Raw genomic sequence first — 14,328 nt, 5'->3', positions numbered from 1 at the left:
ACTGAAATAAGGCTGGGGCCAAGTATTAGCATGAGAATGACATAGGCATAATCACAAGGAGTTAACCGTACAAAAAAGATTTTACTTTGTTTCTGTTTTATAGAACATCAACAGATGTACCATAAGTCATATTTCAGTAGTTAAATAGGAGTTTTTCTGTCTCTGTGCTTAGCAAACCATTTTTTACTGCAACCTAGGTTTTTATGAAATGCCTGTTGACATTCAGTTAGGATGTTGACATGGTCTGTGTGACAAGTTAAATCCTAAAAGTCAAAAGGGAAATAGTCACACAACAAAAAATACCAAAATATTTTTACATGGCATATACACCTGAAACTGTTTGGAAAAGCAAAAGTCCACTGATTTGTGCAAATAAATGGAAATGCATTTTTAAGAACAGACACGTTATCTTTAATTGTTCATTCTTTGTGGGCAAAACTATGCCATAACTGTAAATGTATATCTTTAAACACATAATACATCATGCAGAGAAATTTATGAAATGTTGGCTTCGCTTTGAAAAACTGGGCTGGGATATGTACTCAGTCTGGTTTTCTCCTTTCATGTCCGGTTTCCGGCTGTTCTAGCAACATTCCAAGACTCCCGAGCCCCCCAAGGGTGGTCTCGGTAGCTCGGCACCTCAGTCCTGAGGTGCTGAGATCCCACACTTTCATACCTTCTGTTCTTTATTTTTCTTTGCTCCTCTGTATGCACTGTCAATAAAGGCCTCAACATTTCTAAAGGGTAAGCTAATTTTTCTAGCATCTATAAAGGGATACCATTTGCTGGATGATTCATTAAAAAAACCCACAGAATGGTTTCTACTTATTTTTAATATTTTTAACAAATTTCCTAATGTAATATCCACATTCTAAAATTTCAGTTTATCTTCATTAGGAAAGAAATGAGGATATATAAAATTCCCCATGATTTTGTGTTACTGAGGGCCTGGAATTGCAGCGTGCATGAGACTTGCACATGCTACTTCAAGGTACAATAACTGAAAAAGCAATACCCATCTTGAACATTGCCACACTGACTTACAGAATTGTGCCCTTGAGAAAAAGACTGTGAGAAAAATGGAGAGCCATGCAGTGACAAAAATGAAATAGAACTGTCATCTGGCAGTTCTTCATAGTCCATCACGTAAACTATTACAGATATAAGAAGAGCCACGGAGTGCTTGGGCAAAGGTTGTTAAACCACTACTCCAAGGTCAGGTCACTGCACATTGCCAAGATTGTTAGTAAAAGATAAACCAGTTTTCACTATGAAACTTGACATTGCCAGTTTTCAGCCTCACCTATAATACTATAGGCTTGCAGCTAGGGACACAGCTGGATAAACTAATAATACAAGACTTTTTAAGAACAGTCTTCATTGATGTTAAGAGCATTAAATATTCAAGAAACATAGTTTTCTTATCAAATAATGTGAATGCGATTTTCATGTTACTTTACCTATATTTTTATTCCATTAATTTATTCTGTGATAATTCTGTGCCTATCTTTAAAGAAAGAGTCTCACAGTGAGATTATTTCTTTGGAGGATAAAAACTAAAAGATCAGCCCAAGATGTAAATAATCCCCAATTACCAAAGTTTAGGTCTAAATCAAGAGATAATCTTGAAAAATTAGTACCTTTTCATGTTTGAGGTTCTTTTAATTGCCATCTTATTTTTCAAACATTTTGGGTAGCCTTGATAATGATTCTCACTTTTCTTAGTGAGGATGGGGATTGGAAGCTTATTTAGACAAAGATGAAAGTTGTTTTTCTCCTGTGCTCCCCTGTCTCAAAGAGCTAGCCATTTCAGTTAGTACGAGCCAATACGAGGCACATGATTAAATCATGAGAGATAGCAACACAGACAATGTGCAGATGCCTCTGATCTCAGTGAAGAAGGGGAGATGCTGGTCAGCCTTTTCCTGACACAAGTAAAATTCAACAAATACAAAACAGAGATGCAGAAACTCTTGCCTTTAAGCCATACATGAATCAGAATTGCCAAATGCATACAGGACCCTAATTTTCAGAAATCCAGTGCTCTTCGAGTTACAAATGAAGCTATTGATTTCCAGCAGCTCAAAAAATTCAATCCCTTAGAAATTTACAGGGACATTGATGGATGTTAATGTAAAGCAAAGTACTTGGTCTATTGCCATAAAAGAAAATGAAGTGCTGAAAACTATGTCTGGTTACTAAATACTTTAGCATTCTCAAAATATTAGTTAATTTAACCACTGTCCTGTCTAAACATAAATGTGCTTGTGGCTGCTTACCAGTTATTTCTGGTTTGTGCTTTGATACTCAGGTGTAGTTTAAGAAACCAAAGAAGGATTATGGAGGATTCTGCTCATTTGTTATCATTAAATAGAAAAGGAATAAAGCATACTGCTAATCTGACTACAGAAATTGGTATGTCCCTACGTACTATACCCACAGAGGGCAAGTGTGAGATAAACAGATATGAAGAGCAGAGCAGAGGCTGCTTACACGCATACAGCAAGTCTCTGCTTTCCAGTTCATTTGGGGTTTTCTTTGTTGCTTTTGAGTTTGGGGCCTTTTTTCTCCAAGAGAATACAATAAAATAATTGACCTAGAATTCTGCCATACATAGTCTGTAATGTTTATCAGAGAAAAAAAAATCTAACTAAAGCAAGAAGCAAAAGGTGCAAATATCTGTTTAATCTCTCTAGTGCTCAAATGCCATTGTGTGAACTAGCTATTATGTGATTAGTATTTAGCACACACACTTAGAACCAAAATATAAATATCTCTGGATTGTTGTCTGTAAAGGAGACTTTCAACTACCCAGAAATGTTCTTGTAACTCTCCTATCTTTGAGTCTTCACCTTATCATTCATAGTGAGCAGGCCACACCACCGTCAGGGTTTCAGCGTTGTCTGAATTAAATCAAATAAGTGATTTATCTTGATTGTAACTGTAACCTTCTACAGAGTACATGAACCTTAATAAGGTTATCATATTTTTTTTACCCCACCTGTTAGAGGACAAATTCTCAGAAGCTGGTACTGTTGAGGTCTATTTTCCCCTTCCTCAAATACTTTAATTTACAGCCACTCTCTACATATGGGTTGAGATGGTCTCTTTTTCAAAATTACACTTGTGCAATTGTTCAGATCTACTTGAATTTTCAAGTAAAATCATATCCTGAATATTATAGCACAATAAAGCATGCATTTAAGTTGCCATAAAAGCTTGATTTTCATATTATGAACTTTCAGGAATAGTTAATATAAAATGTTTGCCATGAGGATATGGTAAATATGGACAGATTGAGTCTCAATTTTCTTACACTGTTTTTGTACTAGCATGATATCATGATAAAAAGCAGAGAAGACAGCCTCTGAGAAAGCAATCTCCTCTTGATGCTGGACAACTCAGAGCTCTTCTGCTACTACAGGGGGTATTAGCACTGGCAGTTTGATATTCAGTGCCTGATATTGAACAAGGAAGTTTTTGATAGATGTATGCATAATGTAAAATGTATAAGAAACCAGAGCACAGAGTCTGGAATATGCCTGAACACCCTCAAAGAAAGAAGCTAAAAGTCCTATGGTAGGTCACCTTTTTGCTTTCTCTATTTCCAAGGCCCAGTAACTATTGACTTATTCCAGACAACAGATCAGATTCACTATTAATGGGAAGTCTTCAGTTTACACTAATCCATAAACTTGCAGTGGAACCAGCTATGAACAATAAATGAAATGGCGGGTAAAATATTTTTGTTATGTTCCACTTAAACTTCTACTAAACATTTAAGTAAACTAATCTAAATGTTACCACAATTAGAATTAGGTAAATTGGCTTTAGTGAGGACTTTAAGTCTCAGAAACAAAACTCTTTGACCATGGTATTAAAAGAAAATACCATTTCCTCTTTATTATAGCTGATGAACAATGTCTATGTTATGCTATTAAAAAAACATGGAAAAGTAGTGAAAAAGATCCTGAACATTCCTGAGCATTCCAAGCAGATGGAATGTGTCTTTCCATCCAGGCTGAAAAAGGCATACTCACAGAGCATGGCAATTGCAGGAGCACCAGGGTCCTGGACTTTTCCTGTTGGCCAGCTCCAAGAGATGAAATGCAGAGGACTTTGGGTGACACCTGCTCTACCTCAAGGGTCTTTAATTTTCTACTGTTGTATATAGATAAAGCCTTAGAAAATAAGGCTTTTTACCTTTGTAAAATCAGGGCTCAGGCCTGCTACTTTGGCTAAGCAGAAAAGGACTGTGGGAAAGTGACTCAGCTGAATTGGAGGTAGAAAACCAATTTATATATCCATTTTTGATAGAGATGCTCACATTGTGGTGTATGGTGGTTGGTTGGGTTATGTTTGTCGTACTTAACTGGAATGATAATAGGCTAACTGCTTAAAAAGGCCAGTGTTTTGCAGTAAAGCAGCTCTCCTTTGCACCTGCCTGGGGACTCTAAGTCACTTTGTACATGTAGGACATCACAGTATAATTTACCACAAAAGCCTATTCTGTAATCTGAAGATTATCTAAAGTTAAGGAAGGCAATATTTTCATTATATTTAAAATTAAAATTACTTTTACTCTGATTCATGTTTGGAATCTTCCTGTTGCTGGCTCTGCTATATTTAGAACTTCTTGCATTAACACACCAGCCAAAACTCAGGTCAGGGGGAAAAGATTCAACATAAAGTTTGCACATGATGCTTATTCTGGGTAAGTGGACAGCTATGTGCTAATTTCTGTCAAAAGTCACCCACTCATAGTCCTGGAGTCAGTCCCTGGACATCACATGATCTCACCTTTTAGTCAAAGACTTAATTTGATTTTTAAATCTTTTGGTTTATTTTATTTTATTGCCTTTAGTTATGTACCAAATTTATTTTTAAGAATGTTTTGATATTTTCTTTCTATTTTAAATAAAAATTATGAAGCAAATCACTAAGACTCCAAAGAAAACTAGGACAAAAATTTCATATTTATAGGCAGTATCTTTGAACAATTAAAGGTACATTCTTAAATGAACTGGGCCACTGATTTGAAACTTTATGGCATAAATTGTCAGTATGTCTTCAATTTACTTTCCTTCATCTAGCTAGGGGAAAACATAGGCCTTGCATTTACACTGTTCTTTTTTCTTCCTTGAACCTTGTATTTTGGTCTTTAGTAATTTAGTATAATGTTTTGCTGCTTCTGTATGCTGCCTATAGGTGGAATAATTTAATATTTTCTTTTCTTAAACATTTCCCTATTATTTACACAAGCAGCTTTGGTACTGTCATATAAAAACAATCACTGCGGCTTTGCATCATTTTATAGTTCCCATAGTTTCATCACCTGCATCATTTCTGCCTGTATTTTGACCTTTACATACCTATTTGACAGTGATTGAGTATTTCAGTAGGGGATGAGTTCTTTGGATTACTTAGAGATGAGATTTTATCTGATCCTTTAGAGGTTTTACCAACATCCATTTCTAATGGCCTTGCTCAATTTCCTTGTATTAGGTAAAGTAAGGTACAAGGTAGTTAGGGAATGTAAGGTCCAAGATGCTCAAACCTTCTTTATTCAATAGAGTAACCATTCCATTAATCAGGAATCACAGTCCTTCTCAACCATAATGTGTTACATTTACTCCTCAGCCCCTGCACCTTCCCAAAAAAGCAGACATCCACAAAGAGAGCTAGAAGCCAGAGCTGGATAATTCAGTTTAGCTGTTCAAGGGTTGTTATTCTCTCCATTTGCACTGTGGAAATGAAGCCAGCTGCCAGTGGCTCCTTCAGTCAACATAAAGCCTAAGCTTTCCTGGAGAAACTCCAGTCCAGCCTCTTGCTATTATCCAGGTTATCTGACTCAGGGCATCAAGTGTTTAAATTTGGTTTTGTCATTGTGTTCTTCTAAGACTAGCCAGAGGATATGTTGATAGTATCTTAAGGAAAGCATTCACCCCGGCCAAAGACTAAACTTAATCTTCTTGGATCTTTCTGAGGGACAAGCAAAGAGTTTAGGAGCCAACAAGTTTATTTCCTCTGGCTGAAAGCATAAAAGAAGTTTCCAAGATGTAATCACTTCTTGTCAGATACTCAGATGTCTGTGTCTGAGTTTTGCAGTGCAGTATTGATTGTGCAAACACTTGTGTGGTTTGTTTCTATATACGTAAATGGCAAGAGGCCAGTTAAGATCTTCCCACATTTGGGTTGCAGTTTAAAATAATACAATTTATCCAAAGAAGTTTTCACACTAAAAATGTGGGCTATTTATTTAAGAGATGGCAAGGATGAAGAAAAAAAATTTAGCTTTGAAATAATTTTGCTCCTTTAGTAACCTACATAATATGACCACATCTTTTTGGCATAATCAGATACTGCACAGTTAACTACATTATCTTGTTAGGACAGTTATATTCTCTCGTATGACAATGACTTGCAGTATGTAGTCACTGCCTTCTGGGGAAAGGAAAAAAATCCAGCAATTACTGTGCAGTACTCGAATCTGCCTGCCAACAGCAGAACAGTGATTTGTGAGACACATCAAGAGCTTCTGGCAAGATCAATCTAGTGAGATCCCTCTGATAGAGGAATAATGAGTTGACAAAGACCAATGTTCAGTTGGGCCCAAGTCCAATAAGATTACTGTACAGCATCATCAATATTGTCTGTGTTTGGAACTGACACAATCAGAATGGAATCAATTGTATTTTCCACAGCACTGTCACACATGATTTTTAACTTTGGCTCACAACACTGCAGAGAAGCTTGCAGATGTTGGCAGATTTTTGCTAACTTATGGGATGTCATTATTAAGTAGGAACCGTGCACTACAGTAATTTGTGGTTCTGTGTGTTCCATCATATGGTCTCTGTGTTTGGGAGGGAGGAGAAGGAGAAGATGCAGTAGCCGGAGGGATTTGTCTGTTATCATCCTCATTTTACTGTGATTGTTGAAAATACCATGTGATCCTAAAGGTGTAGATTGTTTTTCAGAGAAGGACTAATTTGGGCTGTTTAGCAAAGTGATTTTGCTCAAGCATGAGCAAACATTTCTTAAAAAAAAAAAAAAGTGAAAATGTTTTGATTATCTGACAAAAGATTTAGCATAGAGATGATCCCACTTGCAAATAATAGATGCTTTTCCAAGGCCTTGTAATCTATATTTTAAAAATATTCTTTTGGAAACAATTTTGTTTGGTCTTGTGACTACTAGAGTTAAACATTCTGTCACAGAAAGCTGTCATCTGTACTTACTGAGTAATCACTCACAATAGACACTTACCTGTCTAGGCATTTCTGAATATAATATAGCTTACCATACTCCACAATAGATAATAGTACTGTAGCTTATGAATTAGTTTAAATTAGACTTTTAGTTATTTCAATTTAACTTTTTTGAAAAATGGAGAGACAAATAAAAGGTCAAGTTTCTTCTTCAGAGTTTTCTTTGGGTGCTAAAATCTTTCTTTTTCCCCCTTTGTTCATATTATTATCTTCATTCCTGGTTTCTGTGCAGTGTGTATGCTTATTTTGAGAATGGGATTTTAATTTTCATAAAAAGTAAATTTGAAAGCCCTAAAGACAGAAGCCAAATTTTGATTTGTAAAACACAATAACGCAGACATCACAAGAATAATTTCCATGTAAGTCTGCACAGTAAAAAATTTATTGATGTTCACATAAAGTTGTTTTGATGCACTTTGGTGTTTGTCTGATAAGAAATACTACTTCAGACAGAAGACTGGATTAGTGTTAATGAATATTGTATTTGATTTCACTGTAGTCAAGAGTTTGATTTTGAAGACAAGAGATTAATGGCTTTGTACTTCACTTACTAGAAGCTACAGGACATCAAACTATTCCAGAGATATCATTCAAGAGCAATCAAATAATAGTAAGCTTTGACCATCATCAATTTGCTCAGAACTTGAGTCAGTATACTGAAAATGAACTTTGGGACACCCATTGTACCAAATAATTTCTCTTGAATCTGTCTGGTTTAATAACATTACTTATCATATCACACACAATTTTTTTAGTGGCATTACTTCTGTTGGTTTTACTGGTTTTTATTAATATAAGGGAATTCCCTCCTGGAGAAATTCCAGATAAACATTTATTGTCCCCAGCAAAATGAGAAACTTCCCACCCAAGACAATTACAAAATTGGGTTTAAATGCATTTATACTTAGTAATGTAGTGTAACTTTTAATGTAAATTCTTGTTTATCTGAAACCTCATTTACCGGCATATGTCCAAAAGGAGAGGGAAGCAGCTGGCAATACACAGCTGTATGACTTAATGGTATCTTACTTACCACATAATTGTTTTCTGACTTCCATCCCCCTCTTTTTACAAGGTTTCACTGACGGATTGTATAGACCATCAGATAGTTAAAAGACACGCCATGTTTTCTGGAAAGTGTAATATAGCACATAATCTATTCAGCTATGTATAAACATATTTAATAAATATATAAAAATAAAATATATAAAATATATAAAGCAAATATTTTAATTATTTTGCTTTTTCTAGATCATTGCCACAATTGTTATGCATGAGAAACAGATAAGCCAACTCACTAGAAATCAGGACTAAACTCCCTTATTTCCCATCACACCAAATATTTTCTATGTTCGCTTTTTTTAATTAATTAAATTTAAGCGCTAAAGAAGTTAGTTAAAACAGAATTCACACAACTTTATATATATTTTATTATGTAACTTAATAATCATAGAATTGATATGTTCTGTACTTAATGTAACCATTGATATCTGTTTATTTCTAGGCAGCTGTGAACGACATTTTGTCATGTACTGAAACTTCCTGATACAAAAAACCACAATTTTTTCACTGAACATGGACATTATGCAAACTTTCAACAGATCTGAAGGAATAAAGACTTTATTTATATCTATCTGACTGAAAGACAAGCCAAACAAGTAAACAGTAAAGTGACAAAAATAGTATCTGCCCTTTGGGAAACACTTGCTCAAACTGCCTCGAGAGTGAGGGGTTGTTTATTTGTGTGGGAGTTTTTGCTGGGCTTTTTTCCCTTTCCTTCTCTATCTTATGACTATTCATTTTAGGCAAAAGTGTTTCATGCCTCATGGTTGGTATTCACCCCCTGGCTAGGTTATTAAAAACAAGCCTCCGTGCTACCTCAGAAGATTACTTTTGATAAGACACAAATCACCAACTGTTTGAGCAGTCCATCTAATTTAAAGGACAACTGCTCATGCTGGGGATGGTTAGGGATGTTGATGTCACTTGCTGAATTGGGAACTAATTGTGATTTTAAATGACAATAATTTATTAGGTTTATTTTTATAGACTACACATGGCCCTAAATAACAATAAATTTATGAATAGTGATTGCACGCCGCAAATAACTCTTTTCTGTTGTCAGACAATGTGTGATTAATAGGAGTCTTTTCTATCATTGCCTGGACTTTAAACAATAAATAAAAATGTGCAATCATAGATATATAAATTAGGTCATGCTATTCAGAGGGTTTTATTGAGAATTCAACCATTATTGTTTTTTCCTTCTTTTTTTCACATTCTGCTATATCATGACATACCCCATTTTTGTTGTGTACACAGAATGTCTCTTTATATTGCCGTGGTGCGTGTATTCTTTATTCCCTTTTGCTGTTCATCTGTCTCTCCCTTTTCCCCCTTTTTTTTTTAATGTGACACCTCTGAGCTGGTACCCATGGCAACACCCACTAGTAGGGGTGAGCCTATGAAGCCGCTGCAGTTCCCCATCACTCAGTTCTGACAATGCCAGTCATTAATCTAGCAGTCTGCTTACCCAGATCTCTACAGGTCCTCTCCTGATCTTGTTTCCTTCCAGCAGTTGCTGTCCTGTGCACAAAGATTCAAAAGATTACTGTTAATGATTTTCCATTTGTTTAAAACAGCTCAGGCTGGCAGCTCTGTCTAATCCACTCTTAATGGCACTGAACGTTAAAATAGAGAGTAATCACTGTGTGAAGCAGCTTCCTGAATTTCAAAATTCAGCTCTGAGTTTTTGTAGTACCTTAATTTTAATTTAAAAATAATAGGAAAATCAAATAAAAATTACAATTACTTAGGTTTCTATTGTATTGATGAAGGTAGATTGCAACCTATAAAAATGTCCCCAAACACTTACAATGAAATTACTTCTGTTTTTCAATCTATAAAGAATTGTTGTTGAAGGTTTTTTAACTAACGAGTGCTATGTTGTAGTTTAGCATCTTGCTCATATTTTGACTACTTCCATAAAGATAGGTCTAAGCCTGACATACAAGGGAGCTCAACTTCCATTCCAACAGAGGTCTTGACCTGTCCAGATACGCAAAAGATACATTTCATTCTGAGATTAATCTTTGACTGAGATTTTAAGTGAGGCTAAAGAGGTTATGGACACAAATCCCACCAAACTATAATAGAAATTCTCTCCCTAGATCCCTTAGGTGTTTCTGAAATTAATGCTTCAATTTTGAGAGTCAAATCCAGGATGGAAGAATTACATTTTGCTTTCTGTTGGTTACAATTCGTGCATTTAAATTCTGTGAAGTTAAGCTTTGGACATTTGTCTAATGTCATATAGGTCATGTAAAAAAAAAAGTGTTTCATTCAATGACGAGAAGGTTTTAGATAATTTCTACCTTTTAGTGCATACCATAATCTGTGCATGATTAGGTAGATGCAAAATTTTGGTACAAATCAGTAAATTTTGCATTACTCAGGATCAGTTTAAACCATTTCCATGCAACCATGCACATGTTTCTTTTTGCCACTATGGGATTTAGTGAGGCCCCTCTGCTAAGATGTGTGTCTGTGGTTGTTGTGGTGTGTTGCAATATCCTGTTTTACCTTCTCCCTTCCCCCTCGCCCCTCGCTGAGTGTGCCCTGTCAATCAGGCTAACATACCAGCAAGGCGTCGTGTGATAGGTGTCCCTAGTACCTTGAGACCCTGCCCCTTCACCTGGTTGGTGACTCACCTGTCCCCTCCCCTTCCCCTGTCCTGAGCTTAAAATGTGAATGAGACCATGTGGCGCCATTCTGTTATCAGCAGTAGCCCAGTGCAGACGTATCTGTGCTCATGGAATAAACATCTGGCTACCTTCTAGCAGAATCCGCTCCCTTCTTTTCTTCACCATCGCCAGAAGCTCTCCCCTGAGGAGAACGGAGTCCTGTCTTGTGCCCCGCTGCACTCTGCCGCCAGCCAAGGTATCTTTGAGGTATAACACCGCAGAGCTGCCTGTGGCCCAGCAGCGAAGGTCAGAACTGGCCTAGGCACCATCTAACTGGTTATATTGGGATACTTATTCCAATATATTGGCGTCCCTGTGGGTGGCTCGACTCTGCAGCCCGAAAACGGACTCGCAGTACCTCAGAGAAGTTTCTGCCAGCCGTGCATCCAGCTGGAAGGGCTTTGGTTGCATTGCCCTCAGCTAGAGACTTTGGGAATACTCCCAGAAAAAGTTTCGTGGACTGTTCGGCGCCTTTGGAAAGCCCTGCTTCATTGTGGTGAACAGATTTTCCAGAGGAAGAAAAGGGCAGCCTCTCTTGCACCCAGAGAGAGGTCCTTTTCCGGTGGAGACCTGCCTGCCTGTACCCAGCCTACAGCTTCCATTTCACGTGAGTATCTCTGCTTTCGGTAGAGCAGAAGCTCAAAAACAGACTCTGCCGCGAGTTCTGTTCCTTTTTGCCTTTGCATTTTGGCTGCGCAGCCCCACAGACAAGAATTCATAGCGTTCTAGTGTTAGCTTTCCTGCTGCGTGTTTCACTGTTTTTTAGAATTCGCGCCGGAGCGGGATCGCTCTCTGCCCTTCCCCCCCCGGCTCAGCAGCGTGTTCAGACACGTGTTAGGAGATTTTCTTTCTCTTTCTCTTTGCGGGAGAGGGGGGGGCTCTCTTTCCACGTGGCCGGGGGACCTGCGGGGGTCGGGAGTGCTCTGCACACGCGGCGGCGGGGGGGGGGGGCGTCCCGGTTTCGGCTGCCACGTGGAGTAGTTGCTGTCTCTGCTCCGCGGGAGTGGCTGCTGCATTCCACCGCGGGGGAGGCTTTGTTTCTGCCTCGGCTCGGCAGGGCGTGTCCCAGCTCCCTGCTGCTGCTGCCCGGGAATTTTAAAAGCAGTATATACAGCTGCATTGTGAAGCTTTTGTCTGCTCGTTATCGCTTTCTATCTGTGGTTTTTTTTAGAAATTGGTAGCTGATTTTAGCTTTGTTTTTGGTCAGGCGGGATTAAGTACTTTGCTTTTTAACATGGGTTCCAAACTTAGCATTGTACAAAGGGGAGTGTATTATCATATTGTTAGCATTTTAATCAAGAGTAATGTGAAATTCTCTAAAGGAAAATTGAAACAGTTTATAAGATGGCTTTTTCTGCAGTTCCCAAACATTTCCCCTGAAGAAATCCACAATATTCAATTCTGGGATAAAGTTGGGAATGAATTGATAACCTTAGGACAATCTGGCAAATTACCCTCAGCTAAATTTGTGTTCTGGAGTTTGCAAATTCGAACAGCATTGCTCAAACAAAAGGAAATGGAGAAAAAGCCAAATGTAAAGCCATGTGCCTCTGCTCTCCCTGTTCCTCCCTCTCCCTCTAAAACCCCTAAACCTCTTTCCCCAAAAAAATCCCAAGCACGTGTTAGTTTTTCGGAGAGCAGTGATGTCCAAAATGGCCCCCAGTCCCTAGGGGGTCCACAAGATGGTGGATGCCACGTGGCATCTTCCCAAACCTGGTCTTCTTCTTCCCAAAGTCCTCTTAAGCATTCCAAAATTCCATCCCCATCCCCCTCTCCTCCTGTTCCTCGTGACACCTTTCCCCCTCCCCCCGCCTTTCCTGCAGTACCCTCAGCTCCGCCTCTCTACTCCTCCCAGGGGGCGGCTGCTGACGTGATGTCACCAGGTGACCCCGCCTCCTGTTCCCACGGTATCCCCGCCCCCCGCCAGCCCCTTGACCCCGCCCCTTGTTCCCACGGTTGCCCCGCCCCTTGCCGGCTCCCTTTCCCCGCCCCCTCCCCGGGTTCCCACGGTGGGGACACACCCACTGCCTGTCCCCAAACCTGTAGCTGTGATCCCAATGCTTCTGATTCAAGGGATACAGAGCAGGGGACAGCAGACCCAATGCACGGTGCCATGTTGTCGCTAGCTCCTGTTACGTTTCAGCCTGCAGCTCAAGCTGGAGCAGCCCCAACTGCTAATTGGAGTTCTTTTGGACGACAATTGATTAAAGAGATCTGTAAATCTCATAAAGAATATGGTCAACACAGTCCATATTTCCGTGGCCTTTTAAATTCTGAATTAAGTAGAACTGTTGTGGTTCCACATGATTTAAAACAAATTTTTTCATGTCTCATGACATCCACGGAATTCAAATTATGGGAATCAGCATTGAAACAACTGCTAAAAGATGCTCTCCCAAGCTTACAGGCTGATCCAAACACAGCAAAAGACAACAATGGTAACCCCATTACCCTTGACCACCTCTGTGGTGAGGGTCAATGGTCCTCTCCCTCAGTCCAAGCTGCTGCAATTCCTGCAGAAACACTCGAGACAGTAAAGGAAGCAGCTGAAAAGGCATTCTTTTCCCTCCAACCTGAGGGGCCTTTTGAGCCCTATAGTAAAATCAAACAACTACCATCAGAGCCTTTTGTCAAATTTGTAGAAAGGCTAACTAGAGCCATTGAAATACAAGTTAAAAAGGAAAATGCAAGGGAAGCAATTTTAGAAGAAATAGCATTTACAAATGCAAATGAACAGTGTCGAGCAGCAATCCTGAGCCTTCCTATGGAACCTTCCCCTACATTAAAAGATATGCTTCTAGTCTGTAACAGGAAAGTGCCTCTGATGAGTGTGGCTGAAGACACCAGACCAAGGCTGCTGCCAAGACCACCCCAGCGTGTCGCTGTTGCCAGCCCTGCACCTTCTCTTTCAGCACAGCAGTACCCTGGGCAGCAGCGGAGACCAGCAATGGTTGAGCCCACTAAACCATGCCTGCTTTGTAATAAGCTAGGACACTGGAGTAACCAGTGCCCCCTGAAAAGGGAATTTGATGAATTTAAAAATAGCAGGGGAGGAGAACTGCAAGCCCTCCCTGGGGGTCAACAACAAAAAAACGAAGAATAAAGCGCCAGCCTGCCAGGCGTGCAGACATAAAAGGAGCAGGCCAAGAGAATAAGAGTAGCAAAATAAATCAAGTGCGCGATAATATTAACATTTGTGTAAGTGAAGCAGGTGCTTCAAAGACCAAGTCTGCTAGTCCACTGTTGAAAGTGAAACAAAATAACCTTTGTTATGATTTAAGTGATTCTGTATTAACCGCATCTTCTGTCAATGA

The 14,328-nt window shown here is 39.0% G+C and overlaps 1 protein-coding gene across 3 annotated transcripts in view; it reads right to left on the bottom strand.

The window, feature by feature from the left end:
• The window catches only part of LOC106629487 (uncharacterized), a 261,896-nt gene that overhangs the window by 112,420 nt on the left and 135,148 nt on the right, over positions 1-14,328 (bottom strand). For all 3 annotated transcript variants that reach the window (XR_012580792.1, XR_012580791.1, XM_074542767.1), the window contains 2 exons: positions 9,805-9,857; positions 8,305-8,401 (listed from right to left, as the gene is read on the bottom strand). The gene's annotated coding sequence lies outside the window, so the exon portion shown is untranslated. The remainder of the gene's footprint in view (positions 1-8,304; positions 8,402-9,804; positions 9,858-14,328) is intronic.

The sequence above is a fragment of the Zonotrichia albicollis genome, chromosome 6 (assembly GCF_047830755.1).
Source record: "Zonotrichia albicollis isolate bZonAlb1 chromosome 6, bZonAlb1.hap1, whole genome shotgun sequence".
NCBI classification, from domain to species: Eukaryota; Metazoa; Chordata; class Aves; order Passeriformes; family Passerellidae; genus Zonotrichia; species Zonotrichia albicollis.
This window is presented reverse-complemented; position numbering and strand designations above follow the sequence as displayed.